Source organism: Mus caroli, chromosome 2, assembly GCF_900094665.2.
Source record: "Mus caroli chromosome 2, CAROLI_EIJ_v1.1, whole genome shotgun sequence".
Taxonomy (NCBI): domain Eukaryota; kingdom Metazoa; phylum Chordata; class Mammalia; order Rodentia; family Muridae; genus Mus; species Mus caroli.
Window position 1 is genome coordinate 6,405,580 of NC_034571.1, and position 9,410 is coordinate 6,414,989.

Below are 9,410 nucleotides of genomic sequence, written 5' to 3' on the forward strand. Positions count from 1 at the left end.
AAGAGAGGAGGGGGATACCGGAGAGGGAGGGCCGAGGTCGGCTCCCAGACCCACCGGGAAGAAGGGGGAAGGGATCGAGTCCGGAGAGGCTGCGGCGCGTGGCCTGAGGCGGAGAGCTGGACTCCGGGGGTCTGGGCCAGGACAGGCGCCGGTCTGACCCGCCTTGCTCGCAAATGCAGGCCGGGCTTCCTCTTCCCTTGGCGGGTGGGGGGGGAGGGGAGGGGGCTTGAGGCCGGAGGGAAAGGTGGTCCCAATCCTCCAGTTTCAGAGCTACAAAGCTGATCCGGGCCTCGTTAAGGGACGTCTGGGTGCCCCCTTAAAGACCTGGGGTGCCGCTACCACCGCAACCCCAAGGCACACCGGGTCTGGCTCGGTGTACCGCATTCCCCTTCTTCCCCTGGAGCATCTGGCGGAGCTGGGGGAAAGGCAAGAGAAAGCCATCAAGGAGAATGCTGTTGCCGCTGCAGCCTGGAGTCTTTGGCTCCTGCAGTTCATGAGGCCTCTCTCAATAGGGTAAGGGGCTGACCTACGCTATGGTTCCCTGGGGACTCAGCATCTGGAGCGGAGCAGGCAAAGGCTCAGCTAGAACCGGGATCTGGGGCTGTGTTGTACTTGGATAGCCGGAGTCAATTTGGCCTATCTCAAAACCCAGGCCTTGAGGCTGCTGCTGGAGGCGTCAAGTTGAGCAGGGTATGTGTGCCCTCTTGGGGAAAGGGTAAGAAATGGATCTGACTTACTCTATGCTTAGAGTAAGCTGAGACACCCCTCACCACACACCACACACACACACACACACACACACACACACACACACACACTTGCCCATCCTCAGGTCCCTCCCACTCGCCTTCACTGGGGCGTTGAGACCCTATCCCTCTAGAAGAAGACATAACCGGTCCCCTTCAGAATTTGGAAGCCCTGATTGAAAAAAAGGCTTAGCGAGTGATTGGGCCTCATCACTGGGGCCATGGACCCAGAAGGTAGAAATCCACCCAGAGTCACCAACCCGAGCCTGACTCCGAGAGAGACCAGGCGAGCTCCGCGGGGCCGAGATGCGAAAAGATGCTACTTCGGGGGTCGCGAGGGGGGGGAGGGGTTGTTGAGCGCAGCCCTCCAGAGAGTGACCTGCAAAGCCAAACCCCGGGGGTCGAAGTACTATAGTTACTAATCCTGGGCAGGGGTAGAAAGCGTGCCTCGGAATGCCTAGGGCTGTCATTTGAGCGTGTTTACTTAAGGACTTTGCACGCCGAGCGCAAGCGGAATAGTAGGATTCTCCTAGAGGCAGCAAATGTTTGCAGGCTGGAAAACGAAGCGGAGCGGGGCATGCTGCCTTGTCCCTCCTCCCGGAGCCAAGGCGCCGGCCTGGGCGGATCTGATGGCGCGGTTACCGACTGAAGTGAAGCCCGGAACCTGAAGGGCTGGGAGGTCGGGGAGAAAGCAGAGAAGCACCGAAGGCCAGAAATTAAATTCACAGCCCGGGACCCCAACGACCCAAGGACTAGGGAAAAAGTCACTTCCCATTCCGGCTCGATCAATCTTCCTTCGATGCGATTGATTAATAGAAAACGAATGAAAAGACCGTGGTCGCTGTGCGTCTGGGAAGGAAGCGAAGGGCAGAGGTATCCAGGCCGGCGACGGTACCCCCTTACCACCGGTTCACAACCCGGAGGTCTACATCACCTCGACTAGGGAAGCGGGGCGGTGGCGAGAACCCAGGGAGACCGAGCGGGACCTTTAATTGGGTGTATCCGTTTTAACAGTGGCCATTGTTGAAGCAATTAGCGAGAGACAATAACCACCGAGATGCGTTTAATTCGATTCCGTGCACGCTGCAATCCCCGCCCGGGCTCTGCGATATGCAGGCCTGGGATAACCCGGAGGGTCTGGTTGTGAAGGTACGGGTTGGGTTCCTTGATCATTTTGTCTTAGGCATGGAAGTTGTAAAAGAAAGGCGGGAGGGGGAGCTAGATCTGCCCCCAAGCAGGCCACGGTAGGAGACTCATCCTTGGTCATCCCCCGGACCACTGTTCTTTCTTGGAGCGTGGGTTGGAGCTGCGGCCGCCTGGTCAATCCACAGTGCCTGTTTGAGAGGAGAAAAGCCAGGAAGACTGGGACATGGATCCAAGTCTCAATCTTACTTCCCCGCCTCGGTTTCTCGAACTAAATCCGAATTGCCTTCCCAATCGAGGGAGGAGCAAAGAAGAGACCCTGCTTAAGTCTCACAACACACTTCCTCTCCTCTGGAGCCAACCCCTGCACCCCCTCCTCCGTTTCAGCCTCCGGATTAGGTTACCCAGGCCAGGAGAGGGTTTTTACTGGATACGAGAATAGTACAGGTAAAGCTGTATAAATAGTTCTCCAGCTGCGGAGCAGGAGGGTTATGCCGGGGACACAGTCCCAAGGCGCCACCAGTCAGCCTGGCTTGAGCTTACAAAACGGCTGGGGAGGCCACTTTGCCTCGGCGACCCGGACCTCACAGGTTAAACACATATTACGTTATCACCTTAGCTTTCACCATGTCCTCTTTTCTCTTTTTCCCCGCATGAACTGAAATGCAGAGAAGAGAGCAAAATCAAACCGCGGTGGAAAAACGAAGCAAGCAGCGGAGCCATGCTGGCTGATGCTTCCTGCTCCTCACCGGAGACACCTTTCCAATTAAAACAGTAGACAAGGGAACTTTAGTGATGTAAAGAAAGAAGGTTGCTAAAAGTCACTGGCCAGGAGAAGAAGCTGGCTGTAGAAGCCTGGGGGGGGGGGAACCCAATGGGAATTTAAATGAAAAGGCTATGCACCCGCAGATCTCCCGGCTCCCACGCCCACCCGCCCCGGGTCTGGGGTACATTTTCCATGCGAAATGAGCCACTGTTGGATATGTGTTTTGATTTTTTTGTTTGTTTACTCATCTATCACAGTTTAAAACACCGGAGGAAAGCTGCCCAAGCCAGGAGGAGCGAGGTAACGACGTGGAGACTACCAGAGAAGAGAAGTGCTGGGCAATTACCCACCTCGTACTCCGCCCCCCAGCCCAGCCCTCTCCTTCATCTTCGGGGGATTCTTGCCCTCCCTCAGCCAATACCATTTTCCCCGCTTGAGAAAACCCCTGATTATAGAGAGATTTTTAAAAGGGGGGGTAGATAGGGGTGAAGCGGAAAGGGGCAGGTGGACAGGGAGAAGACCGGGGATTTCTGCTTTCGAATTGAACAAAGCACACGCGTTGGAGGTGGTGACTAGGGAGCCTAAGCCTAGGGTGGGAAGAGAAAGAACTATTCTAGAAAGAAGAGAGTGTGCACTTTCTAGCTATCCCTGGAGGGTCCGTGGGAAAGAGGAAGGGATGAGGGTGACCCATTGGGAAGTGCCGGCTCCAGCAGCCTCTTCCTGCTCTTTGGCGTCAATCATTTTCAGTAGGATATTCGCTGCCTCTAGACCTGGCCTGCTCCCAGTGAAGCCCCAGACCCCACCTTTGAAACACCTAGAATTGCTCACGGCATCCAAGAAAATCCCGAGCCAGGTGGTTGGGGTTCAACCACTTAAATACACAGGCCCCTTCGTCTTAGTAAAGACGTGATGCAGTGAAGCAGAGGAGGGCCAGCCTTGCTGACCTGCCAGGTTCAACCTGGCCTCTAGGTTCTCCGGGCTAGCTAAGGCGCTCCCCAGTCCCCAGTGCCTGCATCATCAGCCTACTCTCTTCTGAAGCTTTGGTGATTTCAAAAGGAGAAAGTGGGCTTTATCTTGTCGATGTGGGACTTTTGTGTCTCCAGATTAGCCTAAGGAATTGGAATACTGATTGTGGAGAGACAATCCACCATAGTCTAGGGATGAAGGGGCTTCACAGCAAAGGTAGAAAAGCGGGAGGAGAGCCACTTCAGATCCTGGGACCAGCAGAGGATGCTTTGGTTTTGTTTGTTTGTTTGTTTGTTTGTTTTTAAATAGGAATCATTAGTGTCATTGGATGCGATGGTGAGCCTATAGAAAAGACCGTGGTTATGCCTGGCTCAGACTTCCTGGCATCATGGTCTCTTTGCCCAGAGCTACTATTTGTCGGCCTGCCTGGGACTCTCTGGTCCAGGTCCCGGCTTACTGGGGCACCCTCCAACAGCCTGCGAGCCCAGCAAACTGAGCTCCAGCCATTTGTTACATAAAATAAAGCAACCACCAGGTGCTTACCCATCACTAGCTCCTGGCAGACCCCCTCCTCTGGACAAACCCGGACCTCTGGGAGAGCGTCATCCAAGTTAACTGTACACTCATTCAACATCACCCTAGCCCCCGATTAACCACCAGAGGAAGCAAAGGGTGCTCTCTCCCCCACAGTTAATGAACCTCCTGGCTTATTCGGGTTATTCCAACCATTGATGGGGAAGGGTGATCAGAACTATTGCATTGGTACTCAAAGGCATACCTGGAAAGGAACACATATTCAAGTGTGAAATGGCTTAGCCATCAAGAATAAAACAACCCTCCGGGTAGCCAAGAGAGTCAAAATAGCCCGGGGCTAGGGAACAGAAGGTTTCCCCTTCGGTCCTACTCACAGGGTCAGAATTCTTATTTCTCTATCAAAGTCTTCACTGCAGGGCACACAAATTGTCAAGAAAGATGGAAGCCTTAGGACTTCCATACAACCACAACCTCCCTTGGCCTTTCTGTGTGGCTCTGGGCAATTGGCAAACACACAGAAGGACACTACCTGTCCTAATGCTTGCGCCCATCTTTTCACTCCACCTATGCCTGAATCCCACCACACTTGTTTTCTGCAAGAAGGCAGAGTCAAAATAGGAAATAAAGGAAAATGCAGATCGCCTGCCCTGGGCTTTGGATTGTAACAGAAGAGGACTAGAGAATCTGGGGCTGCTAGCAAGGACCGATTATGTAGAAGGTGATGTCTACCACCACCATGCATGCTATTCTCTATGCCCTGTTGTGTCCCAGAGCCAGAAACCTTAGGCCTCATTGAGCCACTGGCTTGAACCTTGAAGCTGGGCCTTCTGCTAAATCCTAATGCTAAATCAATCAGTAAACAGAGTTCATTGATGCCTGCATGAGTCTTGGTCTAGCAGGACAGAAATTACATCTAGACCTAGTGCAAACTGATAGAGAACATTTTTGTTCTCATTTTATAGGAAGCCCTCTTCCCTACAAATAGCAATTCAGGCACCCAAGCTTCTTGTTTAGAAATAACCTGCCGCTGGGGGGACTGCCCACTACCACCACTGCGGAAGAGTGAGGGGCTGCACAAAGGGTACCTTCATTATTTGTCCCCCTTCAGAATTCTGGGTCTCTCAAACTGTGATTTCAGGGTCCTGGTGTGGTCTATAAGGGGAGAAGATGTCAAAAAATATGGAAATACACCTACAGCAAGGGGTCCAGCAGGCACAGCTTCTTCAGTCCTATTCTGGATGGAATCACACCTGTCAGTTTGTTACCCTGCTCTATTAAAGAAATAGCTTTTAAAAAAAATAATAAAGCAACGGCTCTGCTCATATCTCAGGTTCACCAGAGTCTCCTTTCCTTGCATTTTAACATTATCCTGTGTGTGTGTGTGTGTTCTATTTCTGAATGGTATCTTGGAATTGGAGGTCTGCTGGTCTGCTGTCCCAGGAAAAATATCCAAATGTTATCCCCTCTGCTTTCTCACTCCACAGAACCCTGGTCACACTCTCTGGGAAGCTGGTTTTCTCTCCCACCTCAGGTGCTTCTGTAAGCAAGGGTGCCTACCGACCACCAGCTACCCTGGGGGGCTGCCAGACGTCGTCGGACACATCTGGGCTCCAACTTTGTCCCGCAGCGCACATGTTTCTTCAATGATATGCAGACAATGAGCCTAACCGTGCCCTGGTAGGCAGGGAAAGGTAAACACTAGGCATTGACACTAGGGCACCGCAGCCACCTTTAGAGAACGCTCCTGAGTAGATGGGCCAGTTCCTCTAATGTCCTGTTCTCCTGACAGTGAAAAGCATCTACGTAGAGCTCTTCCCATGCATCCCAGCAGCTCTTATTACCCCCCATTCAGTTTTTCTTTGCACCCCAAGTTCTGCTAGCTCCTTCTTCCAAACAAGGACATCCACACACTTCCACACCATGATCACCCAAGGTCACTGCAGAAAGCCAAAGACTTCCAGTGCCCAGAAAGAACAATAAAGGGCTGGGGTCTAGTTCACTTTCTTCCAGAGGCAGCTATCCCCATGGCGGAGACCTCCTCTTAATTCTCTCCATGGGAATCAAGGAAAAGGATAACAGAGGAAAAAGAGATAGCTATGTACTCACTGACCAGGGCAGCTCTCTCCTGAAGGCCAGCTGGTTTTTTTTTTTTTTTTCCACCCGCCTTGCTGGAGATCTGAAGGTAGAAATGACAGGCAGACTTCACTGTTGCTGAAGCTCCCACAGCATCGGCAACGGCTGCTTCACTGCATCTCAGCCAGGCTTCCAGCCAGAGGTAAAACCTGGCTGATGTGAATCCTTGCTAAGAGCCCCCTCCCCTCTGCCTCCCTTGGCTCAGTGTAGACAGCAGAGCTCTTCCGGGTTGCAAAGGGGGAGGGGGAGGAGGGAGGAGGAAAGAAGGAGGGGGAGGGAGGGAATGAATACCATCCCCTTTTGAAAACACACAAACCGCATATCAGAGGTGTGTGAAACTGAGTTGGACCGGGATGGGCAAGAAACATCGCCTGAAATGTGACCTGCTCCTGGTGTCTACAAAGCCAGCCCACTGTCTCCTGACCGGGTTGGAATTAACACTATAAATGTCACTGCCCTGTGGAATGGGCCATTATCATAGGCACAAATGTGTTTGAAGGATTTTCTTCTCACTTTTGAACAAATGGTTCAATAAGAGGTTCTATGGGCACAGTCAGGAATGAACATCGTATGAAGAGCTAACAAACCAGTAAGTCTTCAAAGTGTTTTCTTTCTCACAAGGTTTAGGTTTATACGGGCACCCCCATTCCCAAAAGCAGTCTCTTTGCCTTTACTTCATACCACCGCTGCAGCCGCGCCGCCGCCACCACCACCACCCTTTAGTCGGGATTAGTAAAATAGAATTCGAATTTTTTTGACTGGGCTTGATTGCTGCTGTCTAATCCAGGCATAGAAGAATATTCATCGGTGGCACATAAACTAAAGGAACCTATGTGTCCCAATTGTCTCAAATTATTTTATGAGGAAATTTTATTTTTGAGGAGAAAAATAAAAAATAAAAACCAGGAACCAGAAGCATTCAGGGGAAAATTCTATAAAGGAAATGAAGCTGTTTGCCCTACCCAGGACCCAGATAACTGCAGTGTCCTGCTTGGAGTACACACACACACACACACACACACACACACACACACACACAAACCCCTTCCCATTCCCATCCAATAGCGCGGGCATCCGAATCATGTACCAAGAGAATCTGCCACGAGTAAATTTCAGCTAGAGTGAAATGAAACCCTTCAAGCACCGAGGTAGAAAAGGGTCAGGGTCCAATTTGTTTTGACAGGTTGAGTTTTCCCTTCACAATATTTTTGCAGAAAGAATATGGAGGCTGACTTTTAAAATAAATATCTCCTTGGGGAGAAATAAAACAAAGTTTTTGTCCGTGGCTGAACCATGAAGTCAATAAGCTGGGGCTGCTCCAACCAGTTGGGTAGAAAGAGGTCATTCAGTGTTCAGCTTTGGGGTAGTCAACTCCTGGGAGTAGGAGAACGAACGGTCAGAGCCTACGGAACTGCTGAGGTGGGGCGGAAGCCAGAGAAGGAAGAAGAAGCTGGGAGGCCCGAAAGTGTTAGTCGGCACCCGTGGAGTGGCGAGAGCTACCGGGTGATGGATGTCACGTTGCAGAGTGGGTGATACCAGGATAGGCACGCTTTTCTCCTAGATACTGTCAGCGACCTGTCTCTACCTCCACAAACCTGAAATTCTTTCCATTTAGACACCAACCCGTCTGCGCCTCGGCGGGGCGTCCTCTGGGGTGCGATGAACCCAAGAGTGGAACAAGCTGAGAACATCATTTGCCAATCTGGCAAAAGGAAAGAAGGGGATCTTCTGGTCCACTGGGGAACCCGGAAGAACCATCTTCGCCAAAGCAATCCTGCCTGTCCCCAGCCCTGTCGCTCCAGCTCTCCGCCACCAAGTGGCAGAGTCAAACTCTCCAGTAAGCTGTGAGGACTAGGCTGGAGCCATGCTCTTAACAACCTATGCCCAACCTGTTGCCCTAATGCACCCTATGAACTGTCCAGGAAAGCCCTGGGTCCTGGGAAGATGTGACTGGCTTCCGGGAAGCGTAGGAGACACAAGCACCCTTCCTCCTTACGCGCGACTGGATGGGGGCTGGAGCAGAGACCAGAGAGGCACGCATGTGCCCACGTGACTTCGACAGTCGATCCTCCCAATCCCCTGCACCCAGCCGTATCTAGACCTCACTTCTGGGTCCCGCGGGCGGGTGGGGCCTTTTACGGCTTTCCCCAGGCTTCCCATTCACGCTTCTTGTCCCCCCTTTAAGGTCCCTGCTGTCCCTCCTCCTCTTTCTCCTTACCTTCAACAAGTTCGCCTCCAATTTGAAAGCCTCTTCTTCCTTAGAATGTGCGTCCTATCCGGACACTTCCGAATCAAAGCAGACTTTCTTCCCTCTCCCACTCCTCTTACTAAAGCTCCCTCGCGCGAGCACCTTCTGTCCCCCAGGTCTCCTCGGGTCTGCCCTGCAGGTCTCGCCCCGCTCCTTCCCTTCTGCCGACACCGGCTCCCGATTGAACACTGTTCTAAAACGTAAAGAGCTGTGAAAATGCGATCGCGTGCTCCACCCCCGACCCCGTCATTGCTCCCAAAAGTCTTAACTGGAGGAAGTTGGGCTTCCAAAGAAACTTGGAGGCTAAAAAAGAAAATCCTAAGAACTACAGTGGTCTGACTGGGGCTAAAGGCATGATCTGATTTTCTTAACAGACCTAAGGGTGGACAGGGAAGTTGGGGGGGGGCGGGGGGAGTATTGAAGTGGGAAGGGAATGAGGTAAAGAGAGAGGGTCCAGTGCAGTAGCACCCCTTTAATAGATTGCCCTGTCCCTAGCACTCCGGAGGCAGAGGCAGGTGGATCTCTAGCTGGTCAGCCTGGTGTACAAAGCAGGACAACCAGGGCTTCACTGAGAAACCCTGTGTTGAAAAGGAAAACAAAAAGTGGAGATGAAGGGGGAAGTGAGGGAAAGGCTCTGAGGCATTTATTCCTGATTACTGGACATCGCCTGAGAACAGTACAAGGATAGTGCTCTAAGAAACCACGAGTCACTGTCTGATTTTACAACGGAGTTGCTTTTCTGTTGAAATTTCAATCTCTGTCTCTCTCTGTCTCACTGTCTCTGTCTCTCTGTCTGTCTGTCTGTCTGTCTCTCTCTCTCTCTCTCTGTCTCTCTCTCTCTCTCTGTCTCTCTCTCTCTCTGTCTCTCTCTCTC

The 9,410-nt window shown here is 51.9% G+C and overlaps 2 long non-coding RNA genes across 4 annotated transcripts; one reads left to right on the forward strand and one right to left on the reverse strand.

Moving 5' to 3' along the window:
• The first annotated feature begins 15 nt into the window (after nucleotides 1-15).
• On the forward strand, nucleotides 16-3,168 carry LOC110287514. 3 transcript variants are annotated; one of them, XR_002377225.2, is made up of 5 exons: nucleotides 16-513; nucleotides 653-690; nucleotides 1,299-1,619; nucleotides 1,761-1,895; nucleotides 2,913-3,168. It is a non-coding gene; the product is annotated as an uncharacterized LOC110287514 (long non-coding RNA). The 3 variants fall into 3 exon arrangements; XR_002377223.2 differs by having other exon boundaries at nucleotides 16-690; XR_002377224.1 differs by lacking the exon at nucleotides 2,913-3,168 and adding an exon at nucleotides 2,559-2,671 and having other exon boundaries at nucleotides 16-690.
• Nucleotides 1,795-8,240, reverse strand: LOC115029224. The gene is made up of 4 exons (XR_003834784.1): nucleotides 7,912-8,240; nucleotides 6,266-6,331; nucleotides 2,504-2,547; nucleotides 1,795-2,080 (listed from the first exon to the last, which is right to left on the reverse strand). It is a non-coding gene; the product is annotated as an uncharacterized LOC115029224 (long non-coding RNA).
• Nucleotides 8,241-9,410: the final 1,170 nt, after the last annotated feature.